Source organism: Sinocyclocheilus grahami, unplaced genomic scaffold, assembly GCF_001515645.1.
Source record: "Sinocyclocheilus grahami isolate Dianchi unplaced genomic scaffold, SAMN03320097.WGS_v1.1 scaffold998.1, whole genome shotgun sequence".
Taxonomy (NCBI): Eukaryota; Metazoa; Chordata; class Actinopteri; order Cypriniformes; family Cyprinidae; genus Sinocyclocheilus; species Sinocyclocheilus grahami.
In genome coordinates this window covers 63668-72643 of record NW_015506177.1, presented here as the reverse complement: position 1 = coordinate 72643, position 8976 = coordinate 63668, and the positions used below count along the sequence as shown (strand labels likewise).

The 8976-nt window shown below is 41.4% G+C and overlaps 1 protein-coding gene across 1 annotated transcript in view; it reads right to left on the bottom strand.

Moving 5' to 3' along the window:
* The window catches only part of LOC107565378 (transmembrane protein 132C-like), a 178856-nt gene that overhangs the window by 107670 nt on the left and 62210 nt on the right, over positions 1 to 8976 (bottom strand). The window lies entirely within an intron of this gene.

Below are 8976 nucleotides of genomic sequence, written 5' to 3'. Positions count from 1 at the left end.
ATATATATATATATATATATATATATATATATATATATATATATATATATATATATAATTGATTTGTAAAAAAAAATAAAAATTTCATGAACGAACAATATGATTGTCAATAAAGTCTACAGGCACAGGATGTGTGCATGAATATTACCAAAGGACAAACTGCTCCTCCTGCACAGCTCTTCTACAACAGCAAGTACGAGATAGGCTAGAATACATATTGTGCATTTTAAAACACTGCATATGTTGAAAAAATACTTTAAAGGTTGCATTTAAACAGGTGAAAGGATTTGGGGGAATTACCAAAAAAAGCTTTCATTTGCATTCATTCATTTCTAATTTCCCTCCGGCTCAGGTGGCGAGGTCCATGCAAACTAAACATTCTGCTCCTGACTTAGTCCCGCCTGCCTGCAGGTGAACATTTTCCAGGCTGTTCCAAGCCTAAACGACCTCCCTGCACCCTATAGCAAAATAGAATTACACAATAAAGAAACTATGAACTATATCTGGCATTTGCTTGACTGAGATCCAGAAAGTTGGAGGCAATCAGAGCTGTGATAAGTGGACTTGGAGAGATGCACGGATAAGGAAGCTAATTTAATTAATGAGTCTAGTTCCCCTCTTTTCATTACCACCCTCGTTAAACGTATTGGGGCATGACAACATGGCAAATGGGAAATCAGATTAACGCTGTCAGATTCGTAGCCCTCACCAGACTAAGCTAATCTCTATGCGGGCGTTTAGTGTTTCCTTGTCTTACGCACGAACACAATCTTGAAGGAACACACACTCATGTAGTCTCTCACCCTTTTTCTTGCTCTGTGCTAAAAAAATGAGAGAGTGATTAGCTGGGGTCTCTGCTGGGATGGAGGTGAGGCTAATATCTGGACCCGGAGCTCTGCTCCAACAACTCTGTAAAGCTCTGATAGAGACACATGCTGGGTTCAAGCCAAGCACATCCACGTTATCAGCACACAGGCCTTCCCTGAAATATAACTAGAAATACTAATTGAAGCAGACTGACATTCCACATTAATAAAATGGTCTAAAATAGGATAGAATTAAGAAAAGTATGGTTCCCTTTTAAGAGAACTTCGAACTGCGTCCTCTAGGGGTCGCTATGGGGAACACCTCGTCTTGACCCGTGTCTGAAGCATACATTGAAAAAACACCAATAACACGTTGGCCGGCGACAGCCCATGACAGCCCATGACATCACACCGGTGCGACTATAGTATAAATAGGCGCCAGGAGAACATGTCATTCTCTTCTTCGTCTTCATTGACTGTTTTGTTTGAAGCGTAAGAGCGATCTACTATCTATTATTATGGCGAGCACTAGCAGAGCGTTTAGAGGGTGTGTGCATCCGTGTCGTCGCTATTTGACACCTGATGACACACACAATCTCTGCGTTTTTTTTTGTGTTTGGGCGAGGAGCACGCACGCGATGTCCTTGAGGGGGCGATTTGCGTGTATTGTGAGCGTTTTTTGATGAAAAAGCTCCGCTCTCGTTTGTCTCTTTTTTCGAGGAAAGAGGGGCAGCCATCTGCTCCCCACGGTTCAGGACCCGCCGCTGCTGAGGCACGGGGGAGAATGAGCTCATTGGGTGCGCAGGTGGACCTGGCTGATGAGTTTAGAGAGGGGCTTTCCTTCTCGCGCTCGTTGGCTGCGGACGAGAGAGAGCCGCTGGAGGATGATGTTATCTCTTTGACATCATCTGAACCGGGGGCCAGTGCTCTGCTGGGTTTAGCCCAGGAAGAGCAGGAGATGTCTGAGGACGGTGAAGAGGCTGAGCCTTCCCAATCCTCCTGCCCTGCATATGGTGAGCTGTTGGAAGTTATGGATCGCGCCACGGCGAGGCTAGACTTGCCGTGGAAGCGGGCCAAGAGAGTGGCGCCACGGGGTCGTCTCGATGAGCGTTATCTTTCTGACCATAACCATCCAGCTCAGGTGAGCCTTCCATTCCTTCCTGATTTGCATACTGAAATCGAGAAGGAATTCCAGCATACGATTTATGCCAACATCGAGGCGATGCGTTAAAACGGCTATGAGAGGATGCCCCCTGTAGAAGAGACGCTGGCTAGCTATCTCTCTTCGGGGGCGAGAGTGGTCGAGAAGTTCAGGGAGGCGAAGGCGCGCTCAGCAGCCTTTAAATCCTTCATTCCACAAAGGTCCAGTTCTGAGCCTGAACAACTTAGGGGTCCTGGTCCATCTCGGTTTGAGGATCAGAGACGGGCACAGAAGGCTAGTGTCGTGACTCGTGCTCCTCCTCCGCCCACGGGTAGGGGAAGGAGGAATCGCAGGTCAAAGGGAGGTAGGCAAGACCTAAGGGATGTGATCCAGACAAGGCGTCAGCGCTTTCGTCCAGATCAGAGTGAGTATCTACACATTTCTTTCGGGGGTGTCACATCTGCCCTTTTTCTTCCCCTTCCTAATTCCCCTATAACCACCAGCACTCCACCTGACCGAGGTTAGGTGGGAATTTTCCTGCATTGCAGTCTCCTATGCTGGACCTATGATGTTTTTTGTTGGTTCTATGACTTCATAGCAACCACCTTACTGATGGTCCGGACTAGAGGCTTCTCTGGAATCACCTTTTGAGCAGGGTTCCGGCTCAGGAACCATGGTGGGTGAGTATGATCCATTTTATATATATCTATATACATACAGTATACAGGTGCATCTCAATAAATTTGAATGCTTATGTAACCCAGCTGATCACACTTGACTAATGAACTGAACTCATTTGTGCTTCATGGCCTGAATTATGTGTGTCAGGTTAGTGAGATGTCTAAAATGAGCAGTTTCATCGCCACCCCCGCAGCCACAATACATTCCTCATTCAGTTTCACCACAGAGATTATGAACCAAACCGACCAGCTGCAAGATCAATCTCAACATCACAAATGTTCATTCGAAGCAAGAACTAAAAGCTCATCCACTCACTGTAAAAAGTTGTAAATAAAACAACGATTATTGTTAAGGCAAGTTTTACAATAAAATACAGTTCCAGTCTTTCTAAAAATAATTCATTGTGAAGTTTAATAGCTATTTCTGAGTGAAAGTATTCTATGCCACTTTTTTTTAGTGTTGAAGAATGCAATATATATATACAGTATATACAGGTGCATCTCAATAAATTGGAGTTCATTTATTTCAGTAATTCAACTCAAATTGTGAAACTCCTGTATTAAATAAATTCAACGCACACAGACTGAAGTAGTTTAAGTCTTTGGTTCTTTTAATTGTGATGATTTTGGCTCACATTTAACAAAAACCCACCACTTGAGAACTTGAAAATGAAAATTACTCTCATCTTTTTAAGTGGGAGAACTTGCACAATTGGTGGCTGACTAAATACTTTTTTTGCCCCACTGTATATGTGATATATATGCTAATGTTTTTTGCATGTGTGTTTTTATACTAAACTACATATATATATATATACAGGTATTTGAGCTTGCCTCTGCCGTTTGGCCCAGTACCTCCGGGTATCTGTGATCAGATGCCTGGAAATTTAAATCCATGCTATGGTAAGTGCACACGCTAAGCTCTGTGCACTTTCTGAAACCCACATAGTGATAAGTGTGCATGTTGAACACTTTACGCACTTTCTAAAATCCACAGTAGTGGTACGTGTGCACGCTGAACTTTGCGCACTTTCTGAAATCCTGTACGGTAAGGGTACGCTCTGTGGGCTGTTCTCGTGGTAGTATTAGAAGTGCTCCCCTTTACCAAAGGGTTGCCTATGAGTGCGCTATTCTTTCTGAGTTCGGAGTTCTCCTCTCACATGAGAGTTGAGTTCTCTGTTTTCCCAGAGCACCTGGGACCAGTAGCATCAGGTGAACTAGGCCCTTCCAAATCCCTAGGCCCTAACAGGTAAGTTGGGTATGTAGCCTAGGCCTTTGGCCGTAGGGGCTAAAGTCACAGACAGCCGTCTGATGTCCCAGGGGCAACTCACCATGAAAATTGTAAAGTTGGTACTTAGTGCTCGCCATGGTTCTGGCCCGCACTCCCCTCAGCATGGCGGCGTGGGTATATTATTCCCATAGGGACCCCTAGAGGACGCAGTTCGAAGTTCCCTTGAAAGGGAACGTCTCAGGTTACTTATGTAACCATGGTTCCCTGAGTAGGGAACGAGACACTGCGTCCTCTAGGCTTCCTGCCATGCTTCGAACGCAAGCTTCAGACGAAGAAGTGAATGACATGTTCTCTCGGCGCCTATTTATACTATAGTCGCACCGATAATGACGTCATGGGCTGTCGCCGGCCAATGTGTTGTTGGTATTTTTTCAATGTATGCTTCAGACACGGGTCACGACAAGGGGTCCTCCATGCCACGCCGAATTGAGGCAGTAATTAAAGCAAAAGGAGCCCTTACCAAGTATTGAGTACATGTACAGTAAATGAACATACTTTCCAGAAGGCCAACTATTCACTAAAAATTTTTTTTTTATAGGTCTTATGAATTATTCTAATTTGTTAAGAGTGAATTGGTGGGTTTTTGTTAAATGTGAGCCAAAATCTTCACAATTAAAAGAACCGCGTCCTCTAGGCTTCCTGCCATGCTTCGAACGCAAGCTTCAGACGAAGAAGTGAATGACATGTTCTCTCGGCGCCTATTTATACTATAGTCGCACCGATAATGACGTCATGGGCTGTCGCCGGCCAATGTGTTGTTGGTATTTTTTCAATGTATGCTTCAGACACGGGTCACGACAAGGGGTTCCCCATAGTGACCCCTAGAGGACGCAGTGTCTCGTTCACTACTCAGGGAACCATGGTTACATAAGTAACTTGAGACGGTCTCATTCACTAATAATTGCATACAAAAGAACCTACATATACTACATCAAAGAGCACTGAGAATATATTGATTTCAATAGAGATGGTGTGTCAGAAGAATGTAGATTTGCTGCATTCACACTTTTATTCAAAAGGTTCTTTCAGCAGAGATTCAAAACAATAAATTAGATCTAGCCATCGTTCTAATGAATTCAGATTATCTGAAATGGCAGAGCTCATAGCTACAGATAGTAATTAGCCCAAATCTAGGTGGGAAATTAATTTTGGCCCACCAGCCACAGTGAAAATGTTGTGCTTGGCTTCCTGTCCTACTTAATTTGAAAATACAAAAAAAAGCCAATTAATGAGAGAATGTGAACATAACACATGAAATATTGTTTCATATATATATATATAAATTTTTTTACATTAGTTCCTTTTTTGTTTAATAATTTTTCAACAAAGTAGTTATGGTTTGTGCTGGTCAAAATATAAACATAGATATATACATATATAATACATCTAGCCACCCATTTAGTCAGCCACCAATTGTGCAAGTTCTCCCACTTAAAAAGATGAGAGAGGCCTGTAATTTTCATCATAGGTATACCTCAACTATGAGAGACAAAATTAGAAAAAAAAATCCAGAAAATCACATTGTATGATTTTTTAAGAATTTATTTGCAAATTATGGTGGAAAATAAGTATTTGGTCAATAACAATATATATATATATATATATATATATATATATATACAGTGGGGGAGATATTTTTGATCTCCTGCTGATTTTCTAAGTTTGCTCACTTACAAAGAAATGAAGGGTCTGTCATTTTTATGGTAGGCTTATTTTAATGTATAGAGACAAAATATCAAACAAAATCCAGAAAAAAACACATTAAATAAAGGTTAGAAATTGACTTCCATTTCAGTGAGTGAAATAACTTTGATCGCAAAGCAAAACATGACTTAGCACTTGGTGCAGAAACCCTTGTTGGCAAGCACAGAGGTAAGACGTGTCTTGTAGTTGGTCACCAGGTTTGCACACATCTCAGGAGGGATTTTGATCCACTCCTCTTTACAGATCCTCTCTAAATCCTTAAAGTTTCTTGGCTCTCGTTTGTTAACTCGAAGTTTCAGCGTGTGGAACGACATCATAAGTGAGAGTGATGCGTCAGCTCATCCCCCTGTTCTGTTCCCTCCGGTGATAACTGTTTGAACATTGCCATGCACAGGGACGTGCATAAGTTAGGAGGGGAAAGTGTAACCCGCACAAGGTTACTGGAGTGCAACTCTCATAATGTTTCCACCTCCGTGCTTGACTGTAGGGATGGTGTTCTTGGTGTCATAGTCAGCATTTATCTCCCTCCAAACACGGTGAGTCGAATTAATGCCAAAGAGCTCAATTTTGGTCTCATCTGACCACAGCACTTTCTCCCAAGCCTTCTCTGAATCATTTAGTTGTTCTTTGGCAAACTTTAAACGGGCCTGTGCATGTGCCTTCTTGAGCAGGGGGAACTTGTGGACGCTGCAGGATTTCAGTCCATTACGGCGTAGTGTGTTACCAATGTTTTGTTTGGTGACTGTTGTCCCAACTGCCTTAAGATCATTAACAAGCTCCTCCCGTGTAGTTCAGGGCTGATCCCTCACCTTTCTCATGATCATCCTTACCCCATGAGGCAAGATCTTGCACGGATCTCCAGACCGAGGCAGATTGATGGTTGTTTTGTATTTCTTCCATTTCCGAATAATCGCAACAACAGTTGTCTCCTTCTCACCAAGCTTCTTGCTGATGGTCTTGTAGCCCATTCAAGTCTTGTGCAGATCTACAATCTTGCCTCTGACATCCTTTGACAGCTCTTTGGTCTTGCCCATGGTGGTGGGAGAGGTTGGAATGGAAGATACAGATTGTGTGGACAGGTGTCTTATACACCTAACGAGCTGACATTAGAAGTAACTTCTTAAAGTGGCAGGACTAATCTGTGTTCCACATGGGCACATAACCAATCTGTGGGAGCCAGAATTCTTGCTGGTTGGTAATAGGGCTGGGTTTTGACACAAATTTCACGATTCGATTAGATTCTCATTCACAAGCTTGCGATTCTATTCGATTACCAATTCAATTCGATCCGATTCAATATCAGAAAAGGGGAAGTCGTGGCCTAATGGTCCAAAGGTTGTGGGTTCCAGTCTCGTACTGGCAGGGATTGTAGGTGGGGGGAGTGAATGTACAGCGCTCTCTCCCACCTTCAATACCATGACTGAGGTGCCCTTGAGCAAGGCACCGAACCTCCAACTGCTCCCCGGGCACCGCAGCATAAATGGCTGCCCACTGCTCCGGGTGTGTGTGTGTTCACTGCTGTGTGTGTGCACTTTGGATGGGTTAAATGCGGAGCACTAATTCCAAGTCTGGGTCACCATACTTGGCCACATGTCACGTCGTCAAAAAAAAATCGATAATTTTGGATACATATCAGGTACAGTACATGCCAAATTTTCTCAAGGAAAAAAAATCTCTCAATTAAAGCTGTAAAATATACATGAGAGTCAGTTGGTACAACATTATAATATTGAAGGTTAAAATTGACTGATTTGTGCTGTACAACTGCTTAAATTGCACTTAATTAAGTTTTCATAATAATTAAGTTACAGTTAATTACTTCAGTTAGTTTTTTTTAAATATACACATTTAAATAGTGTCTGTCATAAAAAGTTGGATGGATTTATTCAAACATTAAAGCATTAAAGAACGGTAAAAAATTATAATGAATGTTATATGATGCATATATTTAGCAAAATGCTCCTCTCTACAGTTTATTTTTTTGGCTGACTATCGAGTTTATGGTCACCAAATATGCTTTCTGAGGTAAATGTGATGTTATATTGGCTGTTATATTGACATCTTTGCGCGGCTGAATCACTGATTGAGCGATTACTTGAGACAGGTTACGGATTGTAAAGTTGTACTCTTTCTTTTAACTTACCTTTGGATGTTTAGTCATGATTATTTTGTGCTGAAACTGGTATTAATGTGGAGGAGATGATCAGTTCACATATGCCTCGCGCTGCTGCGTCTGTTGAACTGAGGCGCTACAGCGATCTGTCACTCCACATTAAACAGCGCCAAAACGGCATTTATTGTTTGAATACTGCAATACAATAGACATAAATTGAAATCTGAGACTTTGTTTCATATATAAAGTATCAACGCACAATGCTTATTGCGATTTATTGGATGAAAACATGATCCATTAACTGAAAACAAGTTAGACTAATCGATTCTTGGGATTTAAGAATCGATATCGTTTCGTAAATATGAGAATCGATTAAAATCGAGATATCGAGCTTTTTTACCCAGCCCTAGTTGGTAGGGGATCAAATACTTATTTCACTTACTGAAATGCAAATGGTCACCAAATATGCTTTCTGAGGTAAATGTGATGTTATATTGGCTGTTATATTGACATCTTTGCGCGGCTGAATCACTGATTGAGCGATTACTTGAGACAGGTTACGGATTGTAAAGTTGTACTCTTTCTTTTAACTTACCTTTGGATGTTTAGTCATGATTATTTTGTGCTGAAACTGGTATTAATGTGGAGGAGATGATCAGTTCACATATGCCTCGCGCTGCTGCGTCTGTTGAACTGAGGCGCTACAGCGATCTGTCACTCCACATTAAACAGCGCCAAAACGGCATTTATTGTTTGAATACTGCAATACAATAGACATAAATTGAAATCTGAGACTTTGTTTCATATATAAAGTATCAACGCACAATGCTTATTGCGATTTATTGGATGAAAACATGATCCATTAACTGAAAACAAGTTAGACTAATCGATTCTTGGGATTTAAGAATCGATATCGTTTCGTAAATATGAGAATCGATTAAAATCGAGATATCGAGCTTTTTTACCCAGCCCTAGTTGGTAGGGGATCAAATACTTATTTCACTTACTGAAATGCAAATCAATTTCTAACCTTTATATAATGTGTTTTTTTTCTGGATTTTTTTGGTTGATATTCTGTCTCTATCCCTTAAAATAAACCTACCATAAAAATTACAGACCCTTAATTTCTTTGTAAGTGGGCAAACTTACAAAATCAGCACGGGATCAAATAAATATTTTCCCCACTGTGTGTGTGTGTGTGTGTGTGTGTGTGTGTGTATATATATATATATATAAATTTT